We start from the raw sequence: 21,610 nt of genomic DNA, 5'->3' as shown, positions 1-21,610 counted from the left end.
GGCGGTGCCAACTTCACGTACCTGAAAATTATCGCAAATCGAAAATTAGCCATGCAGATCGTTTGTTCATCGTTTGTTTACGATTGTTCACATAAAATTTTCGTTTGTTCACGATTTATAAACAATTTATACGAAAAACAAAATGGGCGGTGCCAACTTCACGCAGCAGAACCCATTTTCAGAAATCGAAAATAAACCATGCAGATCGTTTGTTCATCGTTTGTTCACGATTGTTCACATAAAATTTTCGTTTGTTCACGATTTATAAACAATTTATACGAAAAACAAAATGGGCGGTGCCAAGTTCACGCAGCAGAACCCATTTTCAGAAATCGAAAATAAACCATGCAGATAGTTTGTTCATCGTTTGTTCACGATTGTTCACATAAAATTTTCGTTTGTTCACGATTTATAAACAATTTATACGAAAAACAAAATGGGCGGTGCCAACTTCACGTATCTGAAAATTATCGCAAATCGAAAATTAACCATGTAGATCGTTTGTTCATCGTTTGTTCACGATTGTTCACAAAAAATTTTCGTTTGTTCACGATTTATAAACAATTTATACGAAAAAGAAAATGGGCGGTGCCAACTTCACGTACCTGAAAATTATCGCAAATCGAAAATTAACCATGCAGATCGTTTGTTCATCGTTTGTTCACGATTGTTCACAAAAAAGTTTCGTTTGTTCACGATTTATAAAGAATTTATACGAAAAACAAAATGGGCGGTGCCAAGTTCACGCAGCAGAACCCATTTTCAGAAATCGAAAATAAACCATGCAGATCGTTTGTTCATCGTTTGTTCACGATTGTTCATATAAAATTTTCGTTTGTTCACGATTTATAAGCAATTTATACGAAAAACAAAATGGGCGGTGCCAACTTCACGCAGCAGAACCCATTTTCAGAAATCGAAAATAAACCATGCAGATCGTTTGTTCATCGTTTGTTCACGATTGTTCACATAAAATTTTCGTTTGTTCACGATTTATAAACAATTTATACGAAAAACAAAATGGGCGGTGCCAACTTCACGCAGCAGAACCCATTTTCAGAAATCGAAAATAAACCATGCAGATCGTTTGTTCATCGTTTGTTCACGATTGTTCATATAAAATTTTCGTTTGTTCACGATTTATAAGCAATTTATACGAAAAACAAAATGGGCGGTGCCAACTTCACGCAGCAGAACCCATTTTCAGAAATCGAAAATAAACCATGCAGATCGTTTGTTCATCGTTTGTTCACGATTGTTCACATAAAATTTTCGTTTGTTCACGATTTATAAACAATTTATACGAAAAACAAAATGGGCGGTGCCAACTTCACGTACCTGAAAATTATTGGAAATCGAAAATAAACCATGCAGATCGTTTGTTTATCGTTTGTTCACGATTATTCACATAAAATTTTCGTTTGTTCACGATTTATAAACAATTTATACGAAAAACAAAATGGGCGGTGCCAACTTCACGTACCTGAAAATTATTGGAAATCGAAAATTAACCATGCAGATCGTTTGTTCATCGTTTGTTCACGATTGTTCACAAAAAATTTTCGTTTGTTCACGATTTATAAACAATTTATACGAAAAACAAAATGGGCGGTGCCAACTTCACGCAGCAGAACCCATTTTCAGAAATCGAAAATAAACCATGCAGATCGTTTGTTCATCGTTTGTTCACGATTGTTCACATAAAATTTTCGTTTGTTCACGATTTATAAACAATTTATACGAAAAACAAAATGGACGGTGCCAACTTCACGCAGCAGAACCCATTTTCAGAAATCGAAAATAAACCATGCAGATCGTTTGTTCATCGTTTGTTCACGATTGTTCACATAAAATTTTCGTTTGTTCACGATTTATAAACAATTTATACGAAAAACAAAATGGGCGGTGCCAACTTCACGTACCTGAAAATTATTGGAAATCGAAAATTAACCATGCAGATCGTTTGTTCATCGTTTGTTCACGATTGTTCACAAAAAATTTTCGTTTGTTCACGATTTATAAACAATTTATACGAAAAACAAAATGGGCGGTGCCAACTTCACGCAGCAGAACCCATTTTCAGAAATCGAAAATAAACCATGCAGATCGTTTGTTCATCGTTTGTTCACGATTGTTCACATAAAATTTTCGTTTGTTCACGATTTATAAACAATTTATACGAAAAACAAAATGGGCGGTGCCAACTTCACGCAGCAGAACCCATTTTCAGAAATCGAAAATAAACCATGCAGATAGTTTGTTCATTGTTTGTTCACGATTGTTCACATAAAATTTTCGTTTGTTCACGATTTATAAACAATTTATACGAAAAACAAAATGGGCGGTGCCAACTTCACGTATCTGAAAATTATCGCAAATCGAAAATTAACCATGCAGATCGTTTGTTCATCGTTTGTTCACGATTGTTCACAAAAAATTTTCGTTTGTTCACGATTTATAAACAATTTATACGAAAAACAAAATGGGCGGTGCCAACTTCACGTACCTGAAAATTATCGCAAATCGAAAATTAACCATGCAGATCGTTTGTTCATCGTTTGTTCACGATTGTTCACAAAAAAGTTTCGTTTGTTCACGATTTATAAAGAATTTATACGAAAAACAAAATGGGCGGTGCCAACTTCACGTACCTGAAAATTATTGGAAATCGAAAATTAACCATGCAGATCGTTTGTTCATCGTTTGTTCACGATTGTTCACAAAAAATTTTCGTTTGTTCACGATTTATAAACAATTTATACGAAAAACAAAATGGGCGGTGCCAACTTCACGCAGCAGAACCCATTTTCAGAAATCGAAAATAAACCATGCAGATCGTTTGTTCATCGTTTGTTCACGATTGTTCACATAAAATTTTCGTTTGTTCACGATTTATAAACAATTTATACGAAAAACAAAATGGGCGGTGCCAACTTCACGCAGCAGAACCCATTTTCAGAAATCGAAAATAAACCATGCAGATCGTTTGTTCATCGTTTGTTCACGATTGTTCATATAAAATTTTCGTTTGTTCACGATTTATAAGCAATTTATACGAAAAACAAAATGGGCGGTGCCAACTTCACGCAGCAGAACCCATTTTCAGAAATCGAAAATAAACCATGCAGATCGTTTGTTCATCGTTTGTTCACGATTGTTCACATAAAATTTTCGTTTGTTCACGATTTATAAACAATTTATACGAAAAACAAAATGGGCGGTGCCAACTTCACGTACCTGAAAATTATTGGAAATCGAAAATAAACCATGCAGATCGTTTGTTTATCGTTTGTTCACGATTATTCACATAAAATTTTCGTTTGTTCACGATTTATAAACAATTTATACGAAAAACAAAATGGGCGGTGCCAACTTCACGTACCTGAAAATTATTGGAAATCGAAAATAAACCATGCAGATCGTTTGTTCATCGTTTGTTCACGATTGTTCACATAAAATTTTCGTTTGTTCACGATTTGTAAAGAATTTATACCAAAATCAAAATGGGCGGTTCCAACTTCACGCAGCAGAACCCATTTTCAGAAATCGAAAAAAAAAAACCATGCAGATCGTTTGTTCATCGTTTGTTCACGATTGTTCACATAAAATTTTCGTTTGTTCACGATTTATAAACAATTTATACGAAAAACAAAATGGGCGGTGCCAACTTCACGTACCTGAAAATTATTGGAAATCGAAAATTAACCATGCAGATCGTTTGTTCGTCGTTTGTTCACGATTGTTCACAAAAATTTTCGTTTGTTCACGATTTATAAACAATTTATACGAAAAACAAAATGGGCGGTGCCAACTTCACGTACCTGAAAATTATTGGAAATCGAAAATAAACCATGCAGATCGTTTGTTTATCGTTTGTTCACGATTATTCACATAAAATTTTCGTTTGTTCACGATTTATAAACAATTTATACGAAAAACAAAATGGGCGGTGCCAACTTCACGTACCTGAAAATTATTGGAAATCGAAAATAAACCATGCAGATCGTTTGTTCATCGTTTGTTCACGATTGTTCACATAAAATTTTCGTTTGTTCACGATTTGTAAAGAATTTATACCAAAATCAAAATGGGCGGTGCCAACTTCACGCAGCAGAACCCATTTTCAGAAATCGAAAAAAAAAACCATGCAGATCGTTTGTTCATCGTTTGTTCACGATTGTTCACATAAAATTTTCGTTTGTTCACGATTTATAAACAATTTATACGAAAAACAAAATGGGCGGTGCCAACTTCACGTACCTGAAAATTATTGGAAATCGAAAATTAACCATGCAGATCGTTTGTTCGTCGTTTGTTCACGATTGTTCACAAAAATTTTCGTTTGTTCACGATTTATAAGCAATTTATACGAAAATCAAAATGGGCAATGCCAACTTCACGTACCTGAAAATTATTGGAAATCGAAAATAAACCATGTAGATCGCTTGTTGATCGTTTGTTCAAGATTGTTAACTTAAAGTTCTTTTTTTGTAGGGAAATTTTCTATGAGCGAAATTCACTCAAGCAAACTTTACGTACGGGGTATAGGCATAGTTGTTTGTCCTCGAAGCAGGCCCGGAACTAGACGGAGGGCTAGGAGGAGCCTGGCCCAGACCTAAATTTTTGGCTGCAACACGTAAGAATGATATTAGCTTAAATCACTTATACAATGCCTTATCTTTAATTTGGCAGCAGAACGAAGTTTGTATCTCAGTTCCGTGATGAGATATTACCGCATAAGCATAAGTAGTCGTAGTTGCGTGGCCGCCATATTGATGACGTAATTTCAGGCGGTTGCCCACGTGGGACTTTTTAGGACTTTTGTGTGGAGTATCAGGGGAGTCCATAGAATGTGTTGAAATGAAAATTTGATTTCTCATTTTTTTTCCGTCTCCAGCCCTAATTTTCCTACACTATAACGGATTTTGTACCTCAAGAATTTCTGTAGCCCACTGTACACAGAACCTATCTACATAAGGCTAATTTTCTTTGAAATTTTACTCCATTTCTCTAAGATTTCCTGACCAAAATATTTATTATTCATGACTGAAAATCACAATAATTATTTTATTAATAGCCAAATCTCAGTTCATGTTCAGTAAGGACCAGTAAAAAATTTAACTTACGTCAAGTTGGCGACCACACTTGTAGCCACCACACTAATATTAACAAATCTTTTTGTGCTCAATTTGTGCTAATTTATGCTGCAGTTATCAGAATTTGTGCTACAATAGTTACGGAACTAAGTGAAAAAGAAAGTTGGTCGCCAATTTGATGTCAAGATAGCGACCACATTGTGAAAAACAATTCATACCATAGAGATATTAACAAATAATTTTGTGCTCAATTTGTGCTGATTCATCCAGCAGTTATTAACATTTTTTTGCTGCAATAATTACAAAAGGAAGAAAAAACAAAACAGGTTGGTCGCCAAACTGACGACCAGTTAGCTACCACATCGCGGAAAAACAATCCCAAACGCACTATACCAACAACTTATTTCGTGCTCAATTTGTGCTAATATATCTGCAAATTTTCGAATGTGTCCCGCAATAGTTACACAATAAAATAGAAAAGAAAGTTGGTGGCCAAATTGACGTCAAGTTAGCGACCACATTGTGAAAACCAACCCCTACAGTACAGATATTAACAAAAAAATTTTGTGCTCAATTTATGCTGGTTTATGCTGCAGTTATTAGAAGTTTTTGCTGCAATAATTACAGAATGAAGAAAAAACGAAACCGGTCGGACACCAAGATGACGTCCGGCTAGGAAGGGAAATATTAAAATTTCAGCACCACCCATTCTACACTTGAAAGATGAAATTAATGCTTCCGATGGAAGTGTCTCCCGATGCTTGTATTTGTGCAGCACAAAGCAGAATTTGTGCTCGCACAGTTAATTAGATACAAGGTATTAATAAAAAGTAGAGGGAAATATTAAAATTTCAGCGACCACCCTTTCTACACTTGAAAGAGGAAATTAATGCTTCCGATGTAAGTGTCTCCCGATGCTTGTATTTGTGCAGCACAAAGCAGAATTTGTGCTCGCACAGTTAATTAGATACAACGCATTAATAAAAAGTAGAGGGAAGTATACAATTTCTGCGACCACCTTTCTACACTTGAAAGAGGAAATTAATGCTTGCGATGTAAGTGTCTTCCGATGCTTGTATTTGTGCAGCACACAGCAGAATTTGAGCTCGCAAAGTCAATTAGATACAAAGCATTAATAAAAATAGAATGAAATATTAAAATTTCTGCGACCACCTTTCTACACTTGAAAGAGAAAATTAATGCTTGCGATGGAAGTGTCTTCCGATGCTTGTATTTGTGCAGCACTAAGCTGAATTTTTGCTCGCACAGTTAATTAGATACAAGGCATTAATAAAAAGTAGAGGGAAATATTAAAATTTAAGCGACAACCCTTTCTACACTTGGAGGAAATTAATGCTTGCGATGCATCGAGAGACACTTCCATCACAGTGGCGACCAACCTGTTTTGTTTTTTCTTCATTTTGTAATTATTGCAGCAAAAAATGTTCATAACTGAAGTCTCATATAGCTTCGATGCTGAAACTAAAATATATTAGTATCCCCTAAAAATTATTTTAATTTGATTTGAGTTCAGCATCCCTTTCAGCATCGAAGCTATATGAGACTTGGATCTACAGCTTAATGTGGGATCCCAACCACATAAGCTCCCGCCGGCAATCGAACCCGGGTCTCCCACGCCAAAGTCGCATATACTAACCGAATAGCCACGAGGAGCTCCAGGAAAAAGGCGAATGTGTATTGTATTGAATTGTCAATAATACTCAAATATAATCTTGTTCGCTTTCTTTTACTGCGGAGCTCCCTCGTGGCTAAGCGGTAAGCGTACGTGCCTTTTGCATGGGACACCCGTGTTCAATTTCCGGCGGTAGCTCATGTAGTTCGGATCCCACGTAAAGCCACAGGTCCAAATCTCACGTAGCCTCGCTGCTGAAAAGGATGCTGAACTCAAATCAAATTAAAATAATTTTTAGGGGATACTAATATATTTTCATTATTGCTATTATTATTTCGAATATAACTTCCAGTAGACCCGCGTAGCGTAGCCACTAATGCTCTCGTCTTCGATGCGTGCGGTCCCAGGTTCGATTCCTGGTGAGGCACTCGGTAGAAAAAGCTTTTCCAGGCCAGCAATCCACAATGAGGGTTTCCTGGGTTTTCCCATTCACACCAGGCAAACGCCGGGGTAGTCCTATCTTACAGATTCCTTTCTTCCTTCCCTTTCTCCGGGTAGTGTGCTCGTCGAGGGACGTCATCCTTCTTACGTAATGAGCTAAATGGCCAAAGCCCAGAAATCTAAATCCTACATCCCTAAATATAACTTCCCTTTTCCACTTCGAAATCCAATGAGAAGTTAGTTATCTTACAGTGCAATTAGAATTTTAACCGAATTCTTGCACAAAGAACGTAAGAATCTGCACTGGGTAATATTTTCCTTCTCTTTTTGTGTTACATTGTTTTTTGTATGTATTGTCATCGGTGATTTCAAATTTGAAATCCGTTTTCCTGTAATGCTAGAGTTTTCATGCAATTTCAAACTTGTAATCTTTCCGGAGAAACTTTGGCATGTTGCGTAAATGTTTTTACTTCTGTGTCAGTAGTTTATCAATTTGTACTGTAATCTGAAGTAATCCTGTCATTGCTCTCAACAGCCAAAACCAACAACTACTAGTAGTAGTACTATAATAATAATAATAATAATAATAATAATAATAATAATAATAATAATAATAATAATAATAATAATAATAATAATAATAATATCAACAATGGTTAAAGTAATTTATTGACGTTAACTAGGAAGAATAATCTTTTAAGACGTGCCTGAAGTTGGCCCCCTCACTTCTCCCAAATTACACCAAACGTCGCACATCGTTAGTGCATCGTTAGTGCACTAAGAACTAACGTTAGTGCTATCGATTTTACGAGTTATTGAAGATTTTGGTGCAAGGCCTAACTTCATATTAAATTAATTCTCCCGCCCATCGTTATGAAGACAGATTTTCACCAAACTTATCACACCGTTAGTGCATCATTAGTGCACTAAAACGCACTAAGAACTAACGTTAATGTTACCATATTTTGGGATTTATTTGAGATTTTTGGTGGAGGTCAACTTCAGAAATATTACATTGCATACAAATTGATGTAGAAACATGGGGTTAATTTCAATTGTTAGACCATCGTTAGTACACTTAAACGCACTAAACAATGTTAGTGTTACCACATTTTGGATTTTTTGCAAGATTTTTGGTGGGGCACACCTTCAGAATTATCAATTCCATACAAACTGTTAGTGTTTTCTAGAAGCACTAACAGTAAGAATGCACTAACGAATTGCACTAAATTTTTCGTTATCGCTTGAAGTGGGACAAGTTCAAGCTGACCACCAAAAATATTTTACTTGTAGCACCTACACTAATGAAGCACTAACGTTAGGGGTTGGTGCACAAAGAAGCACTAACGATTGCACCAGAAGAGATCATTATTGCCTTGAATTTTGCGAAAATTTGATGCAGTGAAAAATTCACCATAAATTTCTTATGTGAGTTTCGTGTCATGTAATTCGTCATAACTACACTAATAGTGAAGCATTAACGAACTTTAGTGTTTTCTAGGACCACTATTTCCTTTAGTACTTAAAGTTGGAACCAAGTTCACGCTGGCCCCCAAAGGTTTTCTAACTGTAGCACTTACACCCATCAAGTACTAGCGATAGGTGTTGGCGCAGTAAGAATCACTAAGGATGCACTAACGAATGGCACTAATTTTTTCGTTAGTGCTTGAAGTAGCTGGGGCAGCGTAAACTTGGCCTCCCAAAAGGTTTCTATTTGTAACACGTACACTAATGAAGAACTAACTTTAGTCGTTGATGCACTAAGAAGCACTAACGATTCACTAACGATTGACATTAAATTATCGTTAGTGCATCATGTGGGGGCCAAGTTCGTGGACGTCGTTAATACTTCATTAGTGTAGGTGCTACCAGTGAAAATCGTTTGTGGGAACAATTTCACGCTGGCCCAGCCTCTTAAAGCACTAACGAAAAAATTAGTGCCATTCGTTAATGCATCGTTAGTGCTCCTAGATATCACTAGCAGTTTTGATAGTGCTTCACTATTAATGCAGTTATGGCCAATTACATATTATGAAACTCTCAAAAGAAATTTATGGGATATTTTTCATTGCGCAAATTTCCGCCAAATTCAAAAGCACTAATGACCTCTTCTAGTGCAATCGTTAGTGCATCGTTAGTACTTCTTTGTGCACAAACTCCTAACGTTAGTGCTTTATTAGTGTAGGTGCTACAAGGAAAATATCTTTGGTAGTCAGCGTGAACCCGATCCCCACTTCAAGCATTCACGAAACAATTAATGCTATTCATTAGTATAAAAAATTAGTGCTATTATACATCGTTAGTACTTGTAGAAAACACTAACAGTTTGTATGAAATTTGATATTTCTGAAGTTGTACCCCAACCAAAAATCTTGAATAAATCCCAAAATGTGATAACACTAACGTTAGTGCTTACTGCGTGTACTAACGATGAACTAACGGTTGCTGTTAACCCCAAGCTCCTACGTATATTTGTATGGAATGTGATATTTCATATCCCTCCTCCAAATCTTAAATAAATCCCAAAATATGGTAACAAAAACGTTAGTGCTTAGTGCGTTTAAGTGCACAAATGATACACTGGCGGTTGCCGTTAACTCCATGTTTCTACGTTAATTTGTATGGAATGTGATATTTCATATCCCTCACTCCAAATCTTAAATACATCCCAAAATATGGTAACAATAACGTTAGTGCTTAGTGCGTTTTAGTATAATAATGATGCACTAACGATGTGATAGGTTTGGTGCAGATCTGTCTGCATATTGATGGGTATTCAATCTTAAATAAAAAAAACTCTGCAATAACTCGTAAAGTGCGATAGCACTAATGATAGTTCTTGCACTAACGTCCATTAACGATACACTAACGATGTGCGACATTTGGCGTAGTTTGAGAGAAGTGGGGAGGCCAACTTCAGACCCCCGTGAAGTTAGCGACCAAAAGTTTAATAAATCGATATTTTTTTTAGAGTTCTGAGTAGCACTCAAAGAGTTCTAGAGTTCTTGCTAGGTCAGACCAATAGTTCTGGGTAAATAAAGATTTTATAGCGATTTTAAAGTTTCGCTGCTAACTTCACGGAAAACCAAAAATCTTAAAATATAAATATATACATACATTTTTTTTAGAGTTCTGAATAGCAAAGAGTTCTTGCTAGGTCAGACCAATAGTTCTGGGTAAATAAAGATTTTATAGCGATTTTAAAGTTTCGGTGCTAACTTCACGGAAAACCAAAAATCTTAAAATATCTATATATTTTTAAAGTTCTGAGTAGCACTCAAAGAGTTCTAGAGTTCTTGCTAGGTTAGACCAATAGTTCTGGGTAAATAAAGATTTTATACCGATTTGAAAGTTTCGCTGGTAACTTCACGGAAAACCAAAAATCTTAAAATATAAATATATACATACATTTTTTTTTTTTAGAGTTCTGAATAGCAAAGAGTTCTTGCTAGGTTAGACCAATAGTTCTGGGTAAATAAAGATTTTATAGCGATTTTAAAGTTTCGGTGCTAACTTCACGCAACACCAAAAATCTTAAAATGTCTATATTTTTTTAGAGTTCTGAGTAGCACTCAAAGAGTTCTAGAGTTCTTGCTAGGTTAGACCAATAGTTCTGCGTAAATAAAGATTTTATAGCGATTTTAAAGTTTCGGTGCTAACTTCACGCAAAACCGAAAATCTTAAAATGTCTATATAAGAGAGTATAAAAAGTTAACGGACTGATTTCATTTTGTTAGAATAAAAAATAATTAAATTTTCATTGGGCTTAATTCAACCATTCTTCAGTGTAGTATGTAAAAATATTTTTAGACAACACTACTTGCATTTAATATGCGATAATTTTGTATAAAAATAATAATTGTACCTTTTACTAGAATGAGATAATTTCTAAGGCGGAACTATGTGGACCACTTGATGGTCACCTTAAGCTACTACTTCCGCTACGTATACAATTTCAGCTGAAAACAATTTATTTTATTATATTCTCAATGTAAATTTCATTTTTTTATATAAAAGGAATAAACAATAAACTGAAACAATATATATAGTATTTTTTATGGTATTTGCTGCAGAGTTCTTGTTGACATTGTTAAACACAAGGATTATTGTTGACATTGTTAACAAAAAAAGTCGGGCGGAAAAATTTCTTTTTTAAAATTATAAACAGGTCACAAAATATACGATAATGCCCATTAGTCAATACTCGAAGATTATGCTGTTTCCTATCCGGGAATGGTTAACTTTTTATTTTATAGCAACTTAAATCAACAACTGAGGAGCTTGTTTCTAAAATGTACTATATCACAGTTAGGAATTTTTAAAGGAAATAGAAAAAACAAATATGATCATTAAATTTTGCTGTAGAATGGTGATTCAGTTTCATGTAGGTAGAATATTTTACAATTTATTTTTATGATACATAATTCGGTGAATACATGTAATTAGTAATACTTAATAAAATATTTAAAATTTTAGAAATTATGGATATGGTACCTTCTGGTTTTATATGTGGATGTAGTACATTTTGGTACTGTACATTTTGGTGCTGGGTAAGACAAGGTGACCAGACGTCCCGTTTTAGCCGGGACAGTCCCTTTTCTCTAACCGTTGCCCCGTTTTTTCTGATTCTCGAACGGGGCGCCTAAATGTCCCATTTTTAAGTAAAAATGACCTAGGTGTCCCGTAATTATTATTCAAAATATAAATCGTAAATGGAAATTCTACTCTCTTCCGTACCAACACTCGTTGCCAAGGTTGAGTCGTGTGTAGAACTTCTGAATTTTGAAATGGGAATTGAGTATTCGTGGTTCAAGTGGGAATTCTGAGTGTTCAAGTAGTTAAAAGAATTGTTGGGTAGAACTTGCAATCGGGAACCATTATTTGTTGTGTGGTACACGTAAAGTTAGAAACGGTGTGTTATCACTCTTATTTGTGTATTTTGTAAATTGAGAACACTGCTGAGTCCCAAAATGCAATCTGGAAGTCAGATATCCCTCGTCCCCCGTAACCGATTCGTATGTGTCCCGTTTTCGGAAGTGAAAATTCTGGTCACCTTGGGGTAAGAGTTCCGAGTAGCACTCGTAAAGTTCTACAGGGTTCTGTTGGTAGAATGGTTAAATATTTATTTCTAACAATTTAAATTAACAATTTATGCGCCACTCGCAAACAGACTCTGAACAAGGTGATAGAACTCTTTTATTTCGCAATGAAATAGAGTTCCGATGAGAGTTCTCACTAGCACTACTCAAGCTCTATTAAAACATTCTATAAGAATTTAGATTAACAATTTATGGGACGCTCGCAAGCCGACTGTGAGCAAGGTGTTAGAACTCTTTTATTTCGTGATGAAATAGAGTTCTGATGAGAGTTTTGAGTAGCACTTGTCGATTCCTATGTTTTGGGTAACATTGTTTAAATTTTATTAGGCACGTGTTATATACTTGTTAATCATTTGCACCGAATGCATGTGTGGTAAGTACATTACGACGAAACATTTATTGGTCTAACCTAGCAAGAACTCTAGAACTCTTTGAGTGCTACTCAGAACTCTAAAAAGTATAGACATTTTAAGATTTTTGGTTTTCCGTGAAGTTAGCAGCGAAACTTTAAAATCGCTATAAAATCTTTATTTACCCAGAACTATTGATCTAACCTACCAAGAACTCTTAGAACTCTTTGAGTGCTACTCAGAACTCTAAAAAAATTTAGACATTTTAAGATTTTTGGTGTTGCGTGAAGTTAGTAGCGAAACTTTAAAATCGCTATAAAATCTTTATTTACCCAGAACTATTGGTCTAACCTAGCAAGAACCCTAGAACACTTTGAGTGCTACTCAGAACTCTAAAAAAATATTGATTTATTAAACTTTTGGTCGCTAACTTCACTGGGGTCAATTACCGGCACGTTCTTTTACCTTGTCAAATGCATCTCATATTTGCCAGATGGTGATTGTTGTTTTTATTTTCTCAAATAACTTTTAACAGGACTAAATGATGTAATTAAAAATATATGGTTTCACAAGAACTGAGAAAGTTGTTTAATTTTTTCTTCTTAAATATGATTCGTCTGTATACGTTCTTAACACACTCATTTTCCAGTCTTCCAATTGGATCACGGCTTCTTCAACTAAATACAGATGCATAACTAAGCCTGATGTCTTCTGCTACATATGTGGCTGTATCAAACTTCCCGTCAAAACCGGAATCTGGTTTGTCAAAGTTTATATATAAAAATAATTTTAAATTCTCCTGGAGACTTTATTTGCAACATCCACCATATTTCTAGGTACGTGAAGATGTTACTATCCATTCTCTTTTTGGTATGAATTGTTTATAAATCGTGAACAAACGAAAATTTTATGTGAACAATCATGAACAAACGATCTGCATGGTTAATTTTCGATTTCCAATAATTTTCAGGTACGTGAAGTTGGCACCGCCCATTTTGTTTTTCGTATAAATTGTTTATAAATCGTGAACAAACGAAAATTTTATGTGAACAATCGTGAACAAACGATGAACAAACGATCTGCATGGTTTATTTTCGATTTCTGAAAATGGGTTCTGCTGCGTGAAGTTGGCACCGCCCATTTTGTTTTTCGTATAAATTGTTTATAAATCGTGAACAAACGAAAATTTTTTGTGAACAATCGTGAACAAACGATGAACAAACGATCTGCATGGTTTATTTTCGATTTCTGAAAATGGGTTCTGCTGCGTGAAGTTGGCACCGCCCATTTTGTTTTTCGTATAAATTGTTTATAAATCGTGAACAAACGAAAATTTCATATGAACAATCGTGAACAAACGACGAACAAACGATCTGCATGGTTTATTTTCGATTTCTGAAAATGGGTTCTGCTGCGTGAAGTTGGCACCGCCCATTTTGTTTTTCGTATAAATTGTTTATAAATCGTGAACAAACGAAAATTTTTTGTGAACAATCGTGAACAAACGACGAACAAACGATCTGCATGGTTAATTTTCGATTTCCAATAATTTTCAGGTACGTGAAGTTGGCACCGCCCATTTTGTTTTTCGTATAAATTGTTTATAAATCGTGAACAAACGAAAATTTTATGTGAACAATCGTGAACAAACGATGAACAAACTATCTGCATGGTTTATTTTCGATTTCTGCAAATGGGTTCTGCTGCGTGAAGTTGGCACCGCCCATTTTGTTTTTCGTATAAATTGTTTATAAATCGTGAACAAACGAAAATTTCATGTGAACAATCGTGAACAAACGATGAACAAACGATCTGCATGGTTTATTTTCGATTTCCAATAATTTTCAGGTACGTGAAGTTGGCACCGCCCATTTTGTTTTTCGTATAAATTGTTTATAAATCGTGAACAAACGAAAATTTTTGTGAACAATCGTGAACAAACGATGAACAAACGATCTGCATGGTTAATTTTCGATTTCCAATAATTTTCAGGTACGTGAAGTTGGCACCGCCCATTTTGTTTTTCGTATAAATTGTTTATAAATCGTGAACAAACGAAAATTTTATGTGAACAATCGTGAACAAACGATGAACAAACGATCTGCATGGTTTATTTTCGATTTCTGAAAATGGGTTCTGCTGCGTGAAGTTGGCACCGCCCATTTTGTTTTTCGTATAAATTGTTTATAAATCGTGAACAAACGAAAATTTTATGTGAACAATCGTGAACAAACGATGAAGAAACGATCTGCATGGTTTATTTTCGATTTCTGAAAATGGGTTCTGCTGCGTGAAGTTGGCACCGCCCATTTTGTTTTTCGTATAAATTGTTTATAAATCGTGAACAAACGAAAATTTCATATGAACAATCGTGAACAAACGACGAACAAACGATCTGCATGGTTTATTTTCGATTTCTGAAAATGGGTTCTGCTGCGTGAAGTTGGCACCGCCCATTTTGTTTTTCGTATAAATTGTTTATAAATCGTGAACAAACGAAAATTTTTTGTGAACAATCGTGAACAAACGACGAACAAACGATCTGCATGGTTAATTTTCGATTTCCAATAATTTTCAGGTACGTGAAGTTGGCACCGCCCATTTTGTTTTTCGTATAAATTGTTTATAAATCGTGAACAAACGAAAATTTTATGTGAACAATCGTGAACAAACGATGAACAAACTATCTGCATGGTTTATTTTCGATTTCTGCAAATGGGTTCTGCTGCGTGAAGTTGGCACCGCCCATTTTGTTTTTCGTATAAATTGTTTATAAATCGTGAACAAACGAAAATTTCATGTGAACAATCGTGAACAAACGATGAACAAACGATCTGCATGGTTTATTTTCGATTTCCAATAATTTTCAGGTACGTGAAGTTGGCACCGCCCATTTTGTTTTTCGTATAAATTGTTTATAAATCGTGAACAAACGAAAATTTTTGTGAACAATCGTGAACAAACGATGAACAAACGATCTGCATGGTTAATTTTCGATTTCCAATAATTTTCAGGTACGTGAAGTTGGCACCGCCCATTTTGTTTTTCGTATAAATTGTTTATAAATCGTGAACAAACGAAAATTTTATGTGAACAATCGTGAACAAACGATGAACAAACGATCTGCATGGTTTATTTTCGATTTCTGAAAATGGGTTCTGCTGCGTGAAGTTGGCACCGCCCATTTTGTTTTTCGTATAAATTGTTTATAAATCGTGAACAAACGAAAATTTTTGTGAACAATCGTGAACAAACGATGAACAAACGATCTGCATGGTTAATTTTCGATTTCCAATAATTTTCAGGTACGTGAAGTTGGCACCGCCCATTTTGTTTTTCGTATAAATTGTTTATAAATCGTGAACAAACGAAAATTTTATGTGAACAATCGTGAACAAACGATGAAGAAACGATCTGCATGGTTTATTTTCGATTTCTGAAAATGGGTTCTGCTGCGTGAAGTTGGCACCGCCCATTTTGTTTTTCCTATAAATTGTTTATAAATCGTGAACAAACGAAAATTTTATGTGAACAATCGTGAACAAACGATGAACAAACGATCTGCATGGTTTATTTTCCATTTCTGAAAATGGATTCTGCTGCGTGAAGTTGGCACCGCCCATTTTGTTTTTTCTATAAATTGTTTATAAATCGTGAACAAACGAAAATTTTTTGTGAAAAATCGTGAACAAACGATGAACAAACGATCTGCATGGTTAATTTTCGATTTGCGATAATTTTCAGGTACGTGAAGTTGGCACCGCCCATTTTGTTTTTCGTATAAATTGTTTATAAATCGTGAACAAACGAAAATTTTATGTGAACAATCGTGAACAAACGATGAACAAACTATCTGCATGGTTTATTTTCGATTTCTGAAAATGGGTTCTGCTGCGTGAAGTTGGCACCGCCCATTTTGTTTTTCGTTTAAATTGTTTATAAATCGTGAACAAACGAAACTTTTTTGTGAACAATCGTGAACAAACGATGAACAAACGATCTGCATGGTTAATTTTCGATTTGCGATAATTTTCAGGTACGTGAACAGCACCGCCCATTTTGTTTTTCGTATAAATTGTTTATAAATCGTGAACAAACGAAACTTTTTTGTGAACAATCGTGAACAAACGATGAACAAACGATCTGCATGGTTAATTTTCGATTTGCGATAATTTTCAGGTACGTGAAGTTAGCACCGCCCATTTTGTTTTTCGTATAAATTGTTTATAAATCGTGAACAAACGAAAATTTTATGTGAACAATCGTGAACAAACGATGAACAAACTATCTGCATGGTTTATTTTCGATTTCTGCAAATGGGTTCTGCTGCGTGAAGTTGGCACCGCCCATTTTGTTTTTCGTATAAATTGTTTATAAATCGTGAACAAACGAAAATTTCATGTGAACAATCGTGAACAAACGATGAACAAACGATCTGCATGGTTTATTTTCGATTTCCAATAATTTTCAGGTACGTGAAGTTGGCACCGCCCATTTTGTTTTTCGTATAAATATTTTATAATTCGTGAACAAACGAAAATTGTATGTGAACAATCGTGAACAAACGATGAACAAACGATCTGCATGGTTTATTTTCGATTTCTGAAAATGGGTTCTGCTGCGTGAAGTTGGCACCGCCCATTTTGTTTTTCGTATAAATTGTTTATAAATCGTGAACAAACGAAAATTTTATGTGAACAATCGTGAACAAACGATGAACAAACGATCTGCATGGTTTATTTTCGATTTCTGAAAATGGGTTCTGCTGCGTGAAGTTGGCACCGCCCATTTTGTTTTTCGTATAAATTGTTTATAAATCGTGAACAAACGAAAATTTTATGTGAACAATCGTGAACAAACGATAAACAAACGATCTGCATGGTTTATTTTCGATTTCCAATAATTTTCAGGTACGTGAAGTTGGCACCGCCCATTTTGTTTTTCGTATAAATTGTTTATAAATCGTGAACAAACGAAAATTTTATGTGAACAATCGTGAACAAACGATGAACAAACGATCTGCATGGTTTATTTTCGATTTCTGAAAATGGGTTCTGCTGCGTGAAGTTGGCACCGCCCATTTTGTTTTTCCTATAAATTGTTTATAAATCGTGAACAAACGAAAATTTTATGTGAACAATCGTGAACAAAGGATGAACAAACGATCTGCATGGTTTATTTTCGATTTCTTAAAATGGGTTCTGCTGCGTGAAGTTGGCACCGCCCATTTTGTTTTTCGAATAAATTGTTTATAAATCGTGAACAAACGAAAATTTTATGTGAACAATCGTGAACAAACGATGAACAAACGATCTGCATGGTTTATTTTCGATTTCTGAAAATGGGTTCTGCTGCGTGAAGTTGGCACCGCCCATTTTGTTTTTCATATAAATTGTTTATAAATCGTGAACAAACGAAAATTTTATGTGAACAATCGTGAACAAACGATGAACAAACGATCTGCATGGTTTATTTTCGATTTCTGAAAATGGGTTCTGCTGCGTGAAGTTGGCACCGCCCATTTTGTTTTTCGTATAAATTGTTTATAAATCGTGAACAAACGAAAATTTTATGTGAACAATCGTGAACAAACGATGAACAAACGATCTGCATGGTTTATTTTCGATTTCTGAAAATGGGTTCTGCTGCGTGAAGTTGGCACCGCCCATTTTGTTTTTCGTATAAATTGTTTATAAATCGTGAACAAACGAAACTTTTATGTGAACAATCGTGAACAAACGATGAACAAACGATCTGCATGGTTTATTTTCGATTTCTGAAAATGGGTTCTGCTGCGTGAAGTTGGCACCGCCCATTTTGTTTTTCCTATAAATTGTTTATAAATCGTGAACAAACGAAAATTTTATGTGAACAATCGTGAACAAACGATGAACAAACGATCTGCATGGTTTATTTTCGATTTCTGAAAATGGGTTCTGCTGCGTGAAGTTGGCACCGCCCATTTTGTTTTTCGTATAAATTGTTTATAAATCGTGAACAAACGAAAATTTTATGTGAACAATCGTGAACAAACGATGAACAAACGATCTGCATGGTTTATTTTCGATTTCTGAAAATGGGTTCTGCTGCGTGAAGTTGGCACCGCCCATTTTGTTTTTCGTATAAAATGTTTATAAATTGTGAACAAACGAAAATTTTATGTGAACAATCGTGAACAAACGATGAACAAACGATCTACATGTTTTATTTTCAATTTCCGAAAATGGGTTCTGCCAGGTTCACACACATATAATAATAATATAAAAGATGTCAGTCTAAGTGGATGATATTTCAAATTGAATTTCATGAGTTGCATGTGTACTGATCTTAAATAGGGATATACCTTATTTTTATTGAGCTTAGTGTTGGCTTATTACCCTAGTTTAGCGGGTACCACCCGATTTTCAGGTTCTATATTCGTCCCCCGCTTAAACATATCTTAATCACTAAAAACCACCTGCTTTTTGGGATTGGAGAAAAATCTACAGGACTTAGTTAATAAAGTGTTTGTATGGTATATTCAACGTAAACCGGTACACCTCTGACAATCTCAATCGCGATTGAGTTAAATTTGGACTCGCGCTCAGGCTCAGGCTCTGGGCTATCTGAGCAGTGCGCGTGTGCAGAATCATTTGTTAATAAGAGATCTGCTCTAATGCACAATGGTTTTCTTTGTGTAGTTCATGTGTTTTTAATGTAATGTATTGGAGGTTCTATACGAATGAATATTCGTTTGTAGATGTAACAAAATACTTGAATTATTCATGCCTTCACAAGCTACAAAGAATGCCGAACGACAATTTCAAGTGTAACTTTAAAGACTCTTATAGAAGCGAATTTACGGTTCTTAGCCAGGGCAGAACTCAGTTTGAAGCAACATATTATGTCCTGTGAGATATATAAAGGTAACCAAGAAAGTTCTGTCGCTTTTTGTGAAGGTCTGTGTTCAATTGACCCTCCAGCTAGAATGAACCGGGACACCATCCTACGCTTTGGATGGGAAACACTATTGCATCCGCCAGACTGTCCGGACATTGTACCGTCCTGTTATCACCTGTTCCTTTCCTTGAACACTTACTTTAGAGGACTCCAGTTCAACTCCGTAGTAGAGGTGCTAAATGCACTTGATACCTTCTTCGCTTCACGGCAAACCAAGTTCTACAGCGAAGGAATCCATGCGCATCCCGAACGTTGGCAGAAGGTCATTGATACTGATGGGTACTATTTTTGATCTTCCAGGTACGTCTTAGGTGACATATCGATGCTCTAAGTGATAGTTCAAAAAGCGACAGAACTTTCTTCGTTACTTGTATACATATTTCATAAAACTACTGTATAAGTTCTAGTATCTCGAGTTCGGGAAGTCGGAATGTCAAAATTCGTTCAGATTCGAGTTCCTCGTGGTTTAGTTTACAAAATATATAAAAATCAGTTGGGGTCTAGTTTGCTTCCGTGTTCATTTTATGTTCGAATATCTCGAGTTCCGAAATTCGGAATGTCAAAATTCCTTCAGATACGTGTTCCTTGTGGTCTACTTTACAAAATATATAAAAATCAGGTGGGGTCCAGTTTGCTTCCATGGTCAATTTATGTTCGAATATCTCGAGTTCCGACATTCGAAATGTCAAAATTTCTTCAGATTCGTGTTCCTTGTGATCTAATTTACAGCATATATGAAAATCAGGTGGGGTCCAGTTTGCTTCCCTGCAGCCGAAAAGTACATTGGAAGTGTCATCAAAGAAATAACTTTAAAAAAAAAAAGGTACTAAGGATCGCAGGTCAGTATTTGTAACACAGAAGTTAACATCAATACTTACGGTTTAGAACCCCTCACTTTTCTGATTTTAAAATATGGTAACACTAATTTAGCTGTGATTTGTACAACCATCGAACTATCTCTTTCGCACTGTACTGCACATATTACCATAATAGCCTTAGAGCAAATAAAAAAAAGTTAAAACACATATAAATCAATGCATTTGTCTCGATCGATAGATGCTTTCACAATTGTTAAAAGGTGTAATTAAAAACAACAAACAATGTTTCTGCTTTGAAAAGGACAATCCCTTATAAAACCGCAAACACGGTTTCGGGCGGTTTTCACTTTCGAAAAGAGTTTTGCGGTTTCAGTTTCGAAAACCGCATTTGCGGTTTCGGTTTTGAAAACCGCTTTTGCGGTTTCGGTTTTGAAAACCGCTTTTGCGGTTTCGGTTTTGAAAACCGCATTTGCGGTTTCGGTTTTGAAAACCGCATTTGCGGTTTTCGGTTTTCAGAAAACCGGTTTTCTCAAAAACCGAAAACCGCAAATGTCACAAAAATTCAACAGCACTAAAAGATACCACAACTGGGGTTCACTAGTATTCACCTGATTATACACCTCTGTTTATAGCATGACGAATAACAGAATGAGTTTAGTTGTGAATAGGAGTGAAAAAACTGCACGGTGGGCTGTAAAACTGGGAAGCAACCGAACAGAAACAAATGAGGAGACAAGAAAAGTAATTATTAAATTGCATAAGAAGGGTAAATCTTTGAGAAAGATAGCAAACCTTGCAGACAGACCTCGTTCAACAGTACAAACAATAATTGCGATGTATAATGTTTCTATCACTATGCGAAAAAAAAAAAAAAAAACAACTGGAAGACCAAGAGTGTTGAGTGAACAAGATAAACGTTACATTATTAGGGAAAGAAAAAAGGTTCCGAAAAGTAGTGCTGTGCAATTGGCAACGGATCTGGAAACACGCGGTGTTAAAGTATCAGCCAGTACAGTGCGGAATATTTGCAGGGTATCATGCTCGGATAGCCAGGAAAATGTTATGGGTGAACAAGACAAATCGTATAAAGAGACTAAAGTTTGAAAAAGAGTATAAAGATAAGGGATCAGGCTTCTTTCTGGAATAGGGTCATATTTTCGGACGAAAGTAAATTTAATCTTATCGAATGCAATGGGAGGCGTATGGTATGACGCAAGGTGAATACAGAGATGAA

The sequence above is a fragment of the Thermobia domestica genome, chromosome 9, assembly GCF_964235325.1.
Source record: "Thermobia domestica chromosome 9, izTheDome1.hap1.1, whole genome shotgun sequence".
In the NCBI taxonomy this organism is placed as follows: domain Eukaryota; kingdom Metazoa; phylum Arthropoda; class Insecta; order Zygentoma; family Lepismatidae; genus Thermobia; species Thermobia domestica.
The sequence above is the reverse complement of the archived record's forward strand: the minus strand, read 5'-3'. Positions refer to the sequence as shown.